This window comes from Pyxicephalus adspersus, chromosome 1 (assembly GCF_032062135.1).
Source record: "Pyxicephalus adspersus chromosome 1, UCB_Pads_2.0, whole genome shotgun sequence".
Classification (NCBI taxonomy): Eukaryota; Metazoa; Chordata; class Amphibia; order Anura; family Pyxicephalidae; genus Pyxicephalus; species Pyxicephalus adspersus.
In genome coordinates, this window is record NC_092858.1 from 174,505,325 (window position 1) to 174,522,523 (window position 17,199).

Consider the following 17,199-nt stretch of genomic DNA (forward strand, 5'->3'; position numbering starts at 1 on the left):
AGCTGTAGGAAGAGTGCAAAATGATTCCCTTTTCTGCTTTACTTACAAATAAAATTTGTATTCTTGTATTTATTTGAGTGTCATTAGAATTTGCCTTGTTCAATTTTAGGTTGAGTTGGGCTTTAACTGAATTATAAATCTTTCTAAAGTAAAATGGTGAACGTATATGTATTACAGGTAATATTTGAGTTCAGCTTTATATTGAGAGCACTTTGGTGCTTGTTTGCCCACCTGACAATAACATACCGGGTGTAATGTCTAATTTTTCTCTTCCAAATCACCTAGAAGATTCCCAGGGTGCAGTAACAGAGATTCTACGTTGTGTGTCTATGTTCTCATTAGACCTTTATGTGCATGAAATAAAATCCAATCATTATTATCTATAAAGCCCCATGATGTATAATGTCCTCTACTGTGCAAAGAAGAAAGTTTACTTTGCAATGGGAATAAGTTGGTGGTCTGATTTGTCCTTACGTGCCTCTATTTATCTCCCAGTAATTGAGCATTATGTCTCCGGTATTTGTCTTGCGGTTACCTTGTATCACTTCAGAGAGAGGTTACCCCTCCGCCATATTCCACCTCAGCGGCAGCCATCCCAACTCCTCGCAGGGCCATTGTGATCAGCGTCAGGCCTTGGAGGTACTTTGTAAATATGAACTCCTATCATCATTTCACTTCAAAAGACACCCTGATGCATGCAAACTGCCATTATAATTATCTTAAGCTGCATCATCAAGATGTAAATGATCTCTTCCATGTGGAGGAGTGCTCCTCTATGTTCCATCTGGGAGGTTCTCCAGATCTATGCTTCCGCAGAGCCTGCTTCATAACTGTATAATCTTTTCACAGCATCAGCTGCAGCGCTGCCGAGAAAGCAGAGCAAGCTGAGGAAACAAAAAGCACACAATACATCACGCTAACAGAGCCCCGATCTCATATGATCTCGCCCAGGAAGTATTGGAAGGCCCACCTAGGCCTAGAGTTGAGGAGAAACAAAGGCTAAAAGAGAAAAAAGCAACCCTGTAATAAAATAGTTTTTCTTAACCATGATAAGGAAATGTCTAAACAGAAATTACATGACTAAAGGTCTGGGAGATCTGGCCTGAACACCTACCTGTATGACCAAAAATTTGGAGTGTCAGACCCTAACATCTACCTGTATGGCTAAACGTTTGGGACATCTCATCTCAACACCTGTCTATATTGCCAAATAATTGGGACATTTGACCCTAATATCTACCTATATGGCCAAATGTTTGGAATGTACGACCTCAGCAACTACCTATACGACTAAATGCTTAAGAGAACTGTCCCTAACACATACCCATATAGTCAAACATTTGGGACATCTGACCTCAACACCTACCTATGTAGCCAAACATTAGGGTCATCTGACCTCAACACCTACCTATATGGGCAAACACTTGGTATGTTACCCTAAAACATTTGTGGGCACCCCTTTAAATGATTGAGTTTTGGTGTTTCCATTGAAAGGTTCACATTATTCTACAACATATGACATATGGGTAGCACAGTTGGCTAAGTGGTTAGCCTTCTTGCCTTTGCAGCACTGGGGCACAGGTTTGTATCTCAGCCAGAACTTTATCTGCAAGGAGTTTGTATATTCTTCCGTGTTTTTGTGGGTTTCTTTTGGGCACTCTCATTTTTTCCTACATCTTAAAAACATGAAGTTAATTGGCTTCCCCTCGAAATAGGCTTTGTTAATACCGAATGACTATGGTAGGGACATTAGATTGTGGGCCGCTTTGAGGTACAGTTGGTGACATGACTATGGACTTTGTACAATGCTGCGTAATATGCCAGTGCTATATATATATACAATATAATAATATGATGCATAGGCTTATTTAGCCTGCTTTCTGGAGTGCAGTGCCTTATGGGAAGTTCTTCTGGGGAGTTGTCACCACTGTCCTTCCCCTATTATACGGTGTTACAGACCCTTTACATCCCATGATCTAAGATTTCAAAAGAAAGTATATATATATATATATATATATATATTTATATATATATATATTTATAAAGCTGGATATAAAGTGAGATGCTAAGCTTCCTCTATCAAATACTGAAATATCAACTCTGGGTGAGCTGATTCTTTATTCAACACAGATTTAGGTTTTTTAAGGAACAGAGAAAAGAAAAAGCTGGAGGAAATGAGCTAACAAAAAAGCACATTATTAAATATATTAAATGCAATTACAGATCAATAACTAAATAAAAATAGCTATAATTGGAAACAAAATAATGTTGTAATGTGATTGAAGTACTGATAGAAGGATATCCAGGTCCTGTGTTTGCTGAGCTTCGATCATTCCACAGTGAATGTCTGGGTGAATTCATCACCCTCCTGACAACGTGCACAGGCTATGGAGGTCACAGCCATCAGCTGTTGGTGTTCCGCAGTTGCTGGTGGTCCAGAGGCGTTCACTGACACAACTCTGTGCTCGTATTGTCTGTCAGATTACTTTGCAGAATCACTGTGTGTGGCCGGTATAAAAGCATGACAAGCTGATGTTTGTCCTCTCACCTACTCTAAAATATTAGGTTATTTTTAGCTGGTGGTAGTATATATCAACAGCCCAGTGTGTCCAATTCCTAGCCAGCGCACAAAGGGCAGCCGCAGGCAACAATTAAAATCGGTGGACTGCTAATGCTGTGAATGAAATGTTGCAGCTGTGCTAAAATCATAAAAGCTCTCACTGTACCTATAGGGTTCATTCACACCGTGTGTATTGGACAGCTTACTGGATGCAGGCCTACTTCAATCAGAAGTAAAATTACATTGCTTTACACACTAATTTAGTGTGTGTTGAGGAAAAATTAGACATGCTGCATGTAAATGCAACACAATACAAAATGATTTGACTTTTAAGAAAAAAAGAAATGCATTAAAAAAACAAGACAATATACATCAGCTAAGGAAAATTAAATGCAACCTAATTGCAAAGCTCCCAGTCATAATTAGTATTAATTTGATGCATTGGACTTGATTTATATAAGTTCTCCAAAGCTGAAAAGGATACACTTTCATCAGTGAAGCCGAGTGATCCAGCAAACCTGGAACTGATTTGCTAGCAAATGTTTTGAATCCTTAACCAAATTCATTCCAGGTTTGCTGTATCACCCAGCTTCACTGATGAAAGTGTATCCTCTCCAGCCTTGGAAAGCTTTAATAAATCAGGGCCATTGTATCAACAGGATTTTTACTGTACAGCAGCCTTTTTTAATTGTTTTACCCTGGGAAATCCTTCACATTCAGGTGTCAAGGAGCCCCTGCTATATTCAGTCAATGGGGAAAAAAGCATTTTGCATTGAATGCTTCCTATAGATTAATGGTCAGATTGTCACCTGTACAGCTTAAAATGCCTTTGGTTTCATGCAGATGGCTCTGTAGTGTTGGCCATGGAACTATGCAGACATCCTCTTTTGAGAAGTCAATCAGTCACAGCTCTTGGTGCCATCAGTCACAGGAGCCCTTGGTGACTTTTAGAGGAACCCTGGGTTTTACAGAACCCTGGTTGAGATTGTCTTCTGTAGACCAAAATCCCTCGTTGTTACAGTTTGTAATGGGCAATGTCTCTCTCTGACAATTATGAAGGGCAATGCTTGGAGCAAGAAATGGTCTGTAAAATACTTTAAAGTCAAAAACATTTAGAAAACAGTTGCAAAACCTGTCAGGTTTGTTTATTTACTTGGCATCCAAGTGATCCAAGGGACATTTCTCCTCACTTCCTGTCCTGTAGATAGAGCAGGAAGTATCCAAAGTGAAGAAAATCCCCTTAGTTGTCAGCAGAAGTGTCCCCAAGGGAAGATTTCCCCTGTAATTCTGGTAACAACTAAGTTTATGGAAAGTTCTCAGTATGCAGTTCAATCATAAGTGAACAATTTCAGTCCAGGAGAGGATCCGGTACTACTGTGGAAGACTGAAGAAAAGACTGAATACCTAAAGAAATCCTAATATACAAAAAAATATGTATGCAGACAAACTCACATGCAAAAAAGAATAAATGCAGGAATTTCATGTTTGCCTGGGGTGTATCTTTTCACAAAAGCAGTGTGTAGAAACAACAGGTTCTCCTTGCAGTGGAATAGAAAAACATTTTATTTATGATAATAATAATAATGAGACTAAAAAAATCTTGATGTGGAACCAGACCTCTTTATTGAAAGGAAACTATTATGTATTTTCATTGAGTGCACGTTATTATTGTCAGGTGTATATGATCATAAAGCTTTTAATGTGACTTTTGCTTTTTTACATACCAGCCATTAAATATTTCTGATCCGCTTGTACATTCAGCTTCTCGCAGCTATCGGAATGTCTACAATTTCAGGAGCCAGAAGCTGTTGACACAGCGATAGCAGTCTAATAAGAAGCAGTCAATTTAAGTTGGTTGTTTGTTTATATTAAAGTTTCTACTTACATATCCATGTGATTGTTTGATAAAATGATCAATTCAATATTCATCACTATAAAATAAAATCCGAATGTGTGGGCGAAATCCAGCTTACTTTTAGTTGAATTTCGAGTTTGGAAAATATCTTATATCAGTTTTCATGGCTTAGGTTGGTGGAGAGGCGAGTAGCATTCACCTGAGTTGCTTTGCCTAAACTCGTGCAACTCCGCGTTCCATCACAGGACGCTGCCATCTTCCTTCTCTTCGTCCTCCCAGAGTCAATCTTTGCACATCCTTATTGACTTTGCCAGGATGATGTACCTGCATGGGAAATCATTCATCCCTCCCAAATGCAAGAAAAGCCAGGATTTCCAGGTTTCCCTTAGAACCAATCAACATTTGCAGCTCAGCTTTGTTGCCAGAAACCTGAAGCAATCAGGCAGGTAAGACAGATTATGGCAGAAGGGACATCGCCTATCACTTTCTACAATGACCTACCGGATCATGGAAACTTAGGTTCTGCTTTGAGGACCTGAATTAATGTGCTGCCTTATGCCAATGCATACTAGGAATCAGACCCTAAGGAAGACCTGTGGTCAGCCCAACCTTGCTATATAGCTACACATGTATGCCATAGCGAGAACCTACAATTACTGCACAACATTTTCAGTTTTCTTACTACACACAATGGGGGCCTTGTACTGTAACCCTTGGTGCTTTTTCAGTGTCATCCATTGCACTGCTGCTTACCTTACCCCACTTTTAGTTTTAATAAATTTTTATTGGATTTTACAAAATAGAAATATACCAATTCAATAAAAGCAGATAAGACAACAATCAGTATAAAAAGAAAAGGGAAAAACATGCCAAATACCATATATCAATGTAACCAGATGACACAGAACAACAACAACATTTGAATTATAAAACCCAGAAAGGTAAAACCTTGAAGTCAATAGAGACTATAACATATATAAAAGTTCATTCGAGACAGCCGCAAATGGGGAGCAAAAATCACAGGCCCTGGTCATATAGATTATCTAAAAAAACACTCCCTTTTTGGGCAGTCCGGTTGCCCCTAGCCTAACCCATACCTTACTTTTGCCCATCGCTTTGATAAGTCGAATCAATAGAAAGGCATACGAAGGGGCAGGAAAAAGTTGGCGGAGATTTGTCACACTGATACTAAACCTTACAATCAGAATCTTCTTAAGTATGATCTGTTCAGCAGAATTTACCAAAATATGTGTATCTCAAACGACTAACCTAACAAACTGATTCATTCTATACACATTTTTAACAGAATCAAATTGAATGCTGGCACATACATCATCATGCTCACTCAAAATGATAGTTCTACACAATCCAGATCAGAATCAAGTCACATTAACTTGGATTTTCCTGCCAGGATTAATTGGTTCTTTTTGGGGGAAAAATAAAAAAGATTATTAATTAAAGGTACAGACATATTCTGCATTAATTCATCATATCACTACATTTATGGTCAGTATACAGATGATCTAACTGGTGTGCCATCTGCCTGAATTCATCCATGGGTACACAAAAATGCACCTACTAGATTGTAAGCTCTTCAGGGCAGGGTCCTCTCCTCCTACATCACTGTCTGTATTAGTCTGTCATTTGCAATCCCTATTTAATGTACAGCGCTGCGTAATATGTTGGCGCTATATAAATCCTGTTTATTAATAATAATAATGGCCGCTCCGGCTGTGTATTTTGTTCTAAATCATAGAACATTTTTTGAAGATTTTTGAAAATTCTCCCACCTCCTAGGTTGATAGCTGTTCTTGGCAGGGTCTTCTCCTCCTCTTATGTCACTGTTATTATTATTATTATTATTATTATTAAACAGGATTTATATAGCGCCAACATATTACGCAGCGCTGTACATTAAATAGGGATTGCAAATGACAGACTAATACAGACAGTGATACAGGAGGAGAGGACCCTGCCCCGAAGAGCTTACAATCTAGTAGGTGGGGGAATTTCACACACAAAAGGATGGGAGATATGTAGTGTGGGAAGTAGTGATGGTTTCAAATGACAGAAGAAGCCGGGTAGGCAAGTTTGAAAAAATGGGTTTTGAGTGCTCTTTTAAATGAGCAGAAAGTAGGAGCAAGCCGAATAGGACGAGGAAGACCATTCCAGAGAGTTGGAGCAGCTCTAGAGAAGTCTTGTATCCGTGCGTGTGATGAGGTTATGAGTGACTGTATCTCTCTGTCATTTGCAACCGCTATTTAATGTACAGTGGAATATAATTGGCTCTATATAAATACTGTTTTTTATTATTATTTGTATTATTATTAATATTATTAATAATGATAATAATAATAAATACTAATAACACCATTCGCATAACACTTTGTCAAAAGCTATTCACAGAAATAAGTGAGCACAAATACATCCAATTTGATATGTAGGAAATAAATATGAAGAATAGGCCCCATGCAGCCCTAGATTGGCTCTGGAATTTTGCAGAAATTGGGGATGGCAGGATTACATTGAAGCAATTACAACGTCTTCCTTCTCTGGGCGGCCATACGCTGTTCACAGGCCCGGGGTAATCCCCCGTCAGCCTTTACTCATTCATTCATACTGGCAGTAGCACATGTTTTCTATTTCCCAGCTATACATAGTAGCTCAACGTATAGACTATTTGCATACGAGGCTGAAAAAATCCAGAGCCGCATTCCAGGCCGGGCTGCCTGAGTGTGCTGACCTTAGAAAACTCTTGTTCTATTTAAAGCTCCTTACACAGCTACAAGTCACTGGGATGTGTGGTTGGGGAGGAGGTGGGAGAAGCTCATTGTAGTGTTAATCTGCAGGGCTAAAGAATTACACACTGCACAGTGCAGATTTACTACTCGCCTTTTCCTAGGCCCCAACCAGCGGGAAGTGCTTCTGCTTACTTAATGCCACTGCTAAGTAACTGCTAGGCTCCTAGAGCATGGATAACTTTTACTTTCAGTGGTTCTGCATCTTTTATTTCTACTATAGGATTGCGGCACAGTGGAACTATGGTCAAAAACCTTAACAAATTTATATTAGAGACCTACAATAGCATTGACTCTTGCTTTTCTAAATCCTCTCCAAGATTGTTTTCTTACTTGTTGGTTGGTTATTTTTACATCAGGTTGACAACGCTATTCCTTCTGCAGCTATATCATCTCTTGTATATGTATTGTGTTGGTATATTAAGCCATTTGCTTGGCCCACCAAAAAAGCCAGTGGAAAATTAGACCTACAAGATCCACCTATAGGAGAAGTAATAATTTTGTAGAAGTTCACGATTTTAGAGTTAAGAATATTACTTTGGCTAGCAGGACTAAACACCTACCGTAAAAACGTTCCAGCATGACGCAGGCGTCTTGCCCCATTATAAGCAGAGCGGCCTGGCAGGCACACAATACAGGCTGGCACGCTCTCTGCGTGGTCCTTGCCGACATAAGATTAGCACATTTGCTTTCATACCTTTTTTTATTAAAGCCCAAACCTTCAATCCCCTCCTGTTATGACTTATGAATAAGACTGTGTGGCTTTCATACGACTATGTCACATATGTCAGAACACATTTTTGGCATGGAGTCCCTAATAGGGCAGCTGTGACTACTACAAATGGCGTTATAAACATCACTTCTGCTGGAAGGAGGCCGGTCCACACTCTCTAGGTTTCATTTCAAGGTCCTTTCCATCTCTTTGTGCATAGATGCAGGTGCCGGTGTCATCCTCCACATAAAATAAAGCTATGATTTAATTTAGAGTTGTTGCACTTGTAGCAATAAATGCTTTATATAATAAAGGTTGTAATGTTAGAATTATTATGTAGCTTCATCTTTTTCATTTGTTGCTGTGCAAAATCTGTGACCAATTCAAGCAACTTGTGGGTAAGTTTGGTCATGCAACACATAGTTTTTCATCCTTTATTGCACCTCAGTGCTACGGATCTCCTGCAGCCTCTTGTTGTCAGGGCAGCTTTCCTAATAGTGACAACAGCTGTGTTAGTATAATGTGTGATTAAATGACAACTCCAGAGTCCTCTTTGACAGTATAACAATGCATGAGTACCACTGCCAGACATAGTTGTCACCTGATAACAGGAAGTACCTGATCAAAAGTTACAAGACTACAGTGTATTATTTTGCTGAATGCTGCAGTTTTAAAATATGTACATAAACTGTACCATTCTAAAATAACTTTAGCAGCACTGAGATGGAAAAAAAAATATTATATAGAAAATCAGAACTAAAGCCAGTGGATACTCACCTGTCCCCGTTCCATAGTGGACACCGCTATTTTCTTCCTACTTCTCTTCCTTCCCATCCTTGGCCATTTTGATTGGCCGGGTTGATGTAACTCCTTCACAGGCAAGACTAATCATTGTGGTGACAATGTTCCTATGAGACATTGGGCCTGATTTGTCAAAATAATTAGACTATCATGGGTGTTGAAAACTGGATGATCCCGCAGACCTAGAATGGATTTCCTAAAAATAGTTTGCTATTAGTTGGCAAATCTGGACCAGATTCATCCAAGGATTGCTGGATCATCCGTGTTCTCCCATGATGGTCTGTCTTCCCTAGTCATAGAGAGTTTTATTTAATCAGACCTGATATGTGCATTCACCTTTTGAATTCATAGTATTCACATGTACAAACCCTCCCTTGTGTAGCTATCAGAAATCCCTGAGACTGCTGTTGGGTGCTACCATCTTGGACTTGATATCAGCAGCCCCAGCAGATTCAGAGTTGTCACTCAAGTAACATTCTATACCATTCACTTTTTCTCGTCTCTTGGTTGCTATATAAAAATATATAAAAGATAATACTATGAAGCTAAGACTCTGCGAGTAAGCATTACAGAAGAAGTAATAAAAAGAATAAAAGGTCCATATTGGGCCATATTGGAAATGTTTCCTTTAACAAGCAAGATTCCCCAACATATATGTACATTATGGCGGACCTGCCAAAAGAACTCCTTAAGTGCTGCAATCTCCATAACCCCCTCAGCTGCCAGTGTTTCATTCTTCACCTTTCTTACTTGTGGGTTTAGAATCTGTGGCCATTTTTGGCTGGGTCAGGGTGATTGTGATTCACCTGCATGCTCACTCCTTGAGAATTACTGAGCTCCCTGCACCGGAACGTGAGCACATGTGCACACCAGTGTTTAAATGTCACGGCACAGAACCATTCCAAAACCGTACACCTAATTGCACATGCACACCTCAGTGTATGAGATCAGGAAGAAATGCTGACAGGGTGTAGGTATCATCTTTGACAGAAGACACTTCACTGCCATAAGAAATGCCAGGCTGTCAGCAGAGATAAATCACACTTTTATTTTCACTTTAAAATGCATGACTTTTTTTCTGTGCTTTTATCTGCAATTTTTTAGGTTGCTGAAAGGGTTTCTTTAACAAAAAAAAAAAAAAGTTAGACGCTTGCAATACAATGTTCCTTTCACTTTTATTAGAAGTTCTTTAGCTCCTACAAGTCTGCTGAGGCTATTGACATATCCTTTTCTTTTCTCTATATCCGTTTCTTGTTTGCCCCATTCCCAGTAACAACCTGAACACTTATATTCTGGGAAGGGCTTCTGCCTTCCTTCTTTTTGGCCTGCTCCCCTCACCGTTCCTCCCGCGTCCTTGTCACCGGCAGTCAAATAAGGACAGTTTTTACCAGTCGTTCCTGCTGGGTTTTTTTTCCTCCTCAATGCCAGTACATGTATTTGTTATTCTTTATAACTCTCTTTGAAGTCAGGAATCCGAGGAGAATCTAAAAACGACCAGATGTTTCTCTTGTGCAGTCAGAAAAGCAGCAAGGATTATGCTTAATACAAAACCATAACACTCCAAGTCTTCATCTTGGTGTGCGCATCCCTACGACACCCATAAAAGACGCACTTCACATCACTTGACCTGGAGGAGTGCCATGTAAATGCCTTTAAACAATGCATTATGCACATACATTCTGAAGGCGTAAGATATACAAGCGTCGTCCGGCTAGACCGTTTATTATGCAAAAGGAAATTATTCACCGAAGTAACTCAATGCTGGATATGTGCTTTAATATCTTCCCTGGGAATGAAAGATAGAGATGTTTATTTCCATAATAATATAATAATATTTAAGTTTATAAAGCTGCTTTTTTATCAAATGAAAATTGTAAGGGTATAATCAACTAAGAACCAACAAATAAAGTCAATTATTCATAATGCATGCACTTAGGATATCTGTTGGTGGTTACTGTGGAGACATATATTAGAAGATTGCTTATAGCTAAAACCCAATCAAAGTGATATAGACATCACTAAATATATTTATGAGCTGTCTTGCTTGACAAAGGATTGGTATTCCTGTCCATCCATTCCCCAGTGTTCTCCCCAACCCCTTTTAGTCGGGCACACCACCTAGCACTTTTCAATAACCACCTTGTTGTTTTTCGATGGTTACTAAAAAAATTGGGTCACAGTACAGGGGGCAGCCACCCACCTACTGCTTCTTCTTACCCAGCAAAAAAAATTCTAAGGAGCATTCTGCATTCCTGAGATAGAAAAGCTCTTTCATGCTACAGAGTCAACCTAGTGACCTGAATTTTCTCCACTGAAGTTTAGCAACACAACAAAGTCACCTCCCTGCCCTCGGCCTGTGAATTATAAAAAGAAACAGTATTATGGACACTTCCAGCAATGACAAAGTCTTTTTTCTAGTATGCATATACTAAATTGTGTGTGTTTTTTTATATATAAATTAAGGAGCCCCCTTAAAGGAAAACTAGTTTATAAATTCTAGTGTTTTTTTTTCATTATGTGCATAAAGGTTTTATTGGGTAGAGGTGCACTCTTGGCAGGCAGTTTGCAAAGCCAACACATTGCATGGGTACATTTTAGCAGTCTGTGAATAACTTAGGGCAGGTTTAGATTGCCGCAGGAGCAACCAAACCTCTATGGCCACCTATGGCTGGCACCTTGCCATCCACTCAGGTGCCCGCACCACAGCGCTGTTTCTTAGGGCTCTATTTATAAAACAGGGAATCTGACATTCCTTGGCAGGAATCAGGTACTGCCATTGAAACATGTGAAGCTGGAAGATTCCCATGAGAGAATACCAGTTTTAAAGAACCAGCATTTGCAGATTTGACAACAGGTGGCAGTGAGTGGTACTGAACCTTTTCCTCATTCAGCTTGCATTAGGCTGAGGCAGGTAGACGCTGCAAGTAGCTTCTTCCCCAAGGCCGCTACATGGTGCGATGAAGCGATAACTGCACCGTAACCTCCCTGCCAGTCTGAGGCTTACAGAAATGTTTCCGACTCTCTTCAGAGATAGAGGGGCAAAAATTGCAGCTCAACAGCTCAACCCTTGAGTAGACATACAGAGAATTCCAAAGCGGTATGTATAAAATAATAACAAAAAAATAGCATAATACTAAGGCAGTAATCATTTTATAGAGATCACTATACATTGCAAGAACAATCCACATGTGTTCCATGCAGGTAACACATAGGGCCACATAGCCTGGAGAGGATATACTTTCATCGGTGAAGTCGGGTGATCCAGCAAACCTGAAGTTCCTAAAAGGCAGTTGTTTTCAGTCCTGGACCAGATCTATTCCAGGTTTGCTGGATCACCCAACTTCACTGATGAAAGTGTATCCTGTATGGTACGTCGTACATTCACCATCTCTCTTCCCGTTCCCATTTATCAAATATTAACTTATTAGCTAACTTTTTTTTTAGAAGTCTTGATAAAACACACCATTTGTTTCCCACATGCTGCGCTGCCATATTCCCCTTTGAAGCAAGTAACACAATCTCATTCTTTGCGACACATTTAGCTCCACCCTAATTAAGCTTTAATCCCCGGTGTAAGAAGAGAGAAATCCACTCCAGCGAGGCCACAGCCGGTGCTCGGGTTAAACGCCGATTTCTCCAGCCCTGCCAGTGTTCCACACCATGAAAGCATATTAAGAATGCCAAATGATGCTGTAATCAGTAGAGAATACAGATGTCCCATAACTAAAGGGAAATGTTAATCCTTGTCTTCTACAATCCTCCTAATGCAAACTCATAAAATTTTGTTGTTTCCTAATATTTATCTCATGGGGTGTATGTCAAGCCAAACGTTTGTTTTCTCCAATTTTTGGATAGGATGGTGAAGGTTTTGAACTACAGCTAAGGTTTTACTATGTAGGAATACCTCTCTCCTATGGAACTCTGGGTAATGGTAAAAACCAGGGGTTCTAACTGTTCCCCACTCTTCCAAAACAACTTTGGTTGAACATACACTTTAAAACTGAACACTGGACAGAGATTTCTTACCTTTCTTGCATTTGTTCCTACATCCTATTCTTCACAAGCACTCTCTATTATTTTGTGTTTCCTCCTAAAGCTGGAGAATCTTTTTATTATATCCTTAGACTAGAAGAGTTCCTGCTGTAGAATCGAGAAGCTACCACTGGATCTAAAATATAGATATCCGGTAATACCGGGAGGGAGGGGGAAAAAGGGGGAATGAGGGAGTGATGGGGATGGGGATGTTCCCTGTTCTCCCCAAGATAAGGGGTCTATGCAATTGGGCCTCCCTCTTTAGTAGCAAAGGAAAATTTTCCTTTGCTAGCATTTGACTATGCAACAATCACAACTTGCGGGTCTTCAACTTCAATACATTCATTATACAACCTGCAACCTTCTATAAGCACAAGACCATAGGATGAATACCCTTATTCACCCTAACCTCTCATCAATTGGTACTCTACAATTTTGTTAGTTTAAATGAATCCTACTGGATCACAAATTGTATTAAGTCACATCCCCCTGAAGAAGCCTAATCTGGGCGAAACGCGTCAGGGACTTGTATACAGAAAATACGGTCTTATTATATTATTACCTTTTCTCATTTTTCTTTGCTGTCTACCGTTCATGCTAGCAACAATTTGTCTAGGAAAACACCCCATTTCTGTGACTCAGAACAGAAATAGGTGTAACTAACAGAACATGTTATGTTCACTTGCAATAATATTCTTACTTCTGTGTTTTCTGTACAACATAACCAGGCAAGACAATGTACTACATGTTCTAGGTTTGTGAACTAAGTATTTTTATGACTTTGTTATATATGAAGTAAATATAAAATAATACATTCATAGCTTGACTTAAAAACTCTTGAGCCTCAAAACCTCTTTCTTTGCTTTCTCCTTGCACTCCATGGTTTACCACTGGATCTGTCTTGCACCCAGCACTTCAATTGTGTTCCCAGCTCATTCTACCCATCCTTCCCAGGCTTCTCGCTTGAATAGCATGGAGGAAAGGAAAGCGGGGACGAGCCTACATTACTGGGTGCATGAGAGATTCAGGGCTCACACCCAGATGTACAGAGGGGCCCTTACTTATCTAAGAATGTAACAAGGAGATTTGTAGGTTTAGAGCAGTGTTCTCAACCAGGGTTCCTCCAGAGCTTTCCAGGGTTACTGAGAGTTTAAGGGTTCCGCCATATTGATAAGATTGAGAAAGGCTGCATTAGAGAATACAGCTGAATTAGGGTACAACACTCCTGATGAAGAGAAAGGGGAAGCAAGGTGTATCAAATGTTATTTTTGATTTCGGTTATTTTAGTTTGTACAGAGTATGGGGTTGTTTTTTTTCTACCTGTGCCCTACTGGGGAGGTTTTCAATAACTTCCCATTCCAGAAACACAATAGGAAGTAAGAAGACATCTATTCAAAATCGGGGGATATCTAGAACAATAAAATGTAACTCAGTGTTGCACTTTTAAAGCCTTTGTATTTATCTCCTCCTTGTGTTTGTGTTATAGTTTTGATGCTGGTCTGGGCTCTGAACACTTGGAGACACTACAAGAAGAGTTTAAAGCCATCACTGGGTGAGTAGAGCCATATGGGTCAGATTGTGCCACGATTTATGGATGATGGGGTTGTGTTTTTCTTGATATGACTTATTTTCCAGTCTATGGATTGTTGGAGAGCAAATTAGGAACTGGTCGATGTGATTGTAATATGTATATGTATGTTCCCATCTCCCAACTTTTTTCCGTGAAAGGATAGCAGCTGTTTGAATCAGTTGGATTGCTGAAGCCCTCATTGTTGGCAGTTGGGTGCAGAAGACATGTGCAGAATGTTTCCTTTTCTTATTTGCGATGTTGTCTCTAACTGAAGCAACCAAGAGAATTGTGTCATCATAGTTGCAATTGCTTTACAGTAGTGATATGTATTATACTGGTTGTAAAATGTGATTCATTTCAGGTTGGTGTGTTATAATTTGTATGGAAAACCCTGTGCAATTCTATCATTTGCAAATTATTGTTTCTGTATGCTATATGAGGATGTTAAGTGTTTGCAATGGCTGAATTTGTGAGGATATTATGGATTTGGAATTTTGTTTGGTTCCGCCCTCTGCTGGGTATATCTTGCTTATTATAATGTGCCAGTCAGATTAGGTTTTGGTTTGTTGGTCAGCCCTGGGTATAACAGGATCTTTGTTACTCTTTCTGGTGAAGATGCTTTGGCTTACAGAAAATACATAAGTGAAAATATTAAAATTCTGACCAGGCTTTTGGTTTTGGCTAACAGAAACATATACTATCTTAATGTACTAGTAGATTTATTTGTGCTTGATTTTACCCAAAAGGTAAAAAAAAACAGCTTTGCAACTATTGTATTTTGTTTGATCAAGTGCTAAAGTGTCAGTGCCGGGGATGATATACAGAATCGTGATGTTATAATATAAAGGCCTAGGTGATGAGTGACAATACTAAAAAATGGCTGCTGTAGTTTGGTTTCCTTCCCCCCCTCCCCAGTCCTTGCTTGGATTGTAAAGGAGCGACAACTTCCTCCATGTGTTTAATTGCACTACATTTATTTTTTTTTTCATAGCTGTATCAAAAGTTGTTTCTTTTTAAAAAGTTCAAAGATTTTTTTGAACTGCATGGTACCTGAGAGGTCACTGGAGCAGTCAGGGCCTCTCTCACCTGTAAGATTACCCTGACACATCTTTCGGCACGTCTCGGTGAACAGAGCGTGACGCGATGTATCCGGTGCTCTCACAGAGCCGTTCTTTATTTCCACAAACATTCGGCATCGTACAGAAGGGAGAGGCAGGAAGGGCAGCTTCACGCCAAACACGTTTTGTAAGAATACACTCAGGCCTCCTCATTACTCCTTGATATCAGGAGACGCCTGACACACTGGGATGGCGGCCAGGCGCTGCCTCGCCCTTTTTTTGTGACAGAGCGCCCAGCATGCCTTGCAGGCCTTTCATTGTAAACTCTAGCAAAAAAAAAAAAAAACACAATGCGGTGCCAGTAGAAGCAGCTCTTGCTAAATCATGCCACCTGTAAAATCTGCAGGATCAATGGGCACCGTATGGATACAAGGCTCTAGCTCCTCATTTATTGTCTGTAGGCGCGTTGTGCTGCCATGCATAGTTGCCACAGAGATACCCTGCATCTTGTTAAAGTGGCAGTAAATCTAAAATGTTACTTGATTTGGAGAAATCAATTTTACCTGAATGCATCCAAAACTCAAAGCATTTGACATTACCCATGTTCATATGCCCATTGTTCCTTGTCGTTCGCCATAAAAGAGGCTGTAATATCCTTGAGATTACTAGCCCGAAAGTCACCTGGGTGTTGAATGGTGCAGCCCCCTAATATCAAGGCATCTGTTGGGCGCCTGAAATGCTTGCATGCATCTGACTCCCACTTTTTGAGATTCAAGAGAGGGAGAGGAAACCCAATTTTGCCAAAAGAACGCGAATGTTGACGCCTTTCAATGTACTTCCTTTTTTTTCAATAGTTTTTACTAATTTTTAACGTACATACAAAATGGAATAAACAATAGTACTGTTAACATGACCCTCTCATATTGGACTTACACAATCAAAAGATGCAATGGAATATTATCCACAATAAAAAAGCCATAGACAGTGCAAAGTTAAACAATTCTCAATCTAGTTTAGATATAAAGCAGCATTCTAATGATTTCTTACAAAATGCAGCTAAACAGTAGGTATTTCCAAACTGTTTAAATTTTGAGGGGGGACAAACAATGAAATGAACATAATACCATTAAAAATGGGGAAAGGGTAAGGAAAGAGTGAAAAAAGGTGAAAATGCAATACCAAAAAGCACATCAACAATTGTACTATATAGGTGTAAGTATAGGTGTATATAAGTACAATTGTTGATGTGTTTAAAGTGTATATAAGTACAGTTGTTGTACTATATCAGATAAGTATAAACACATTTTTACTATAAGTTTGACAAGGTCGAAGTTGTCATATGGGATAGTGAATATCGGAGCCAAGGTTTCCATGTTTTAGCAAATTTATCGTAGGTGTCAGTAATCAAACTAGACAGTTTTTCATTATTAAATATACTATCCACTCAACCTCGTAATATGGAGCTAATTGTTTTTTTCCAAAATTTGGCTATAGTTTGTTGGAGCATAATGGTTAAAGTTGGCGTTTTGGAGTAAGGCCTCTAGTTATATTCTTTTTGAAAATTTGTTCCCAACAACTTGAAAATTCTGCCCTAGAATCGGATTATAAAAGGGCATGTCCACCACACATGCACTTTAGTACCCAATTCTCCACACCCTGTAAAACAAAGGCCCGAGTGTTTTTTTTAAATTTTTTTTTAAGACAAAATACAATCAACCCATTGCTCTTTCATCTGCAGAGGATACCTTTTACCAGGCAGCAACAACCATCAACATCAGCAAAAAAGAAATCAATACAAAATATTATTACGTGG

The 17,199-nt window shown here is 39.4% G+C and overlaps 1 protein-coding gene across 4 annotated transcripts in view; it reads left to right on the forward strand.

The window, feature by feature from the left end:
- ZBTB20 (zinc finger and BTB domain containing 20) overlaps nt 1–17,199 on the forward strand; it is a 523,160-nt gene that overhangs the window by 315,691 nt on the left and 190,270 nt on the right. For all 4 annotated transcript variants that reach the window (XM_072398416.1, XM_072398417.1, XM_072398415.1 and 1 more), the window contains one exon: nt 14,245–14,310. The gene's annotated coding sequence lies outside the window, so the exon portion shown is untranslated. The remainder of the gene's footprint in view (nt 1–14,244; nt 14,311–17,199) is intronic.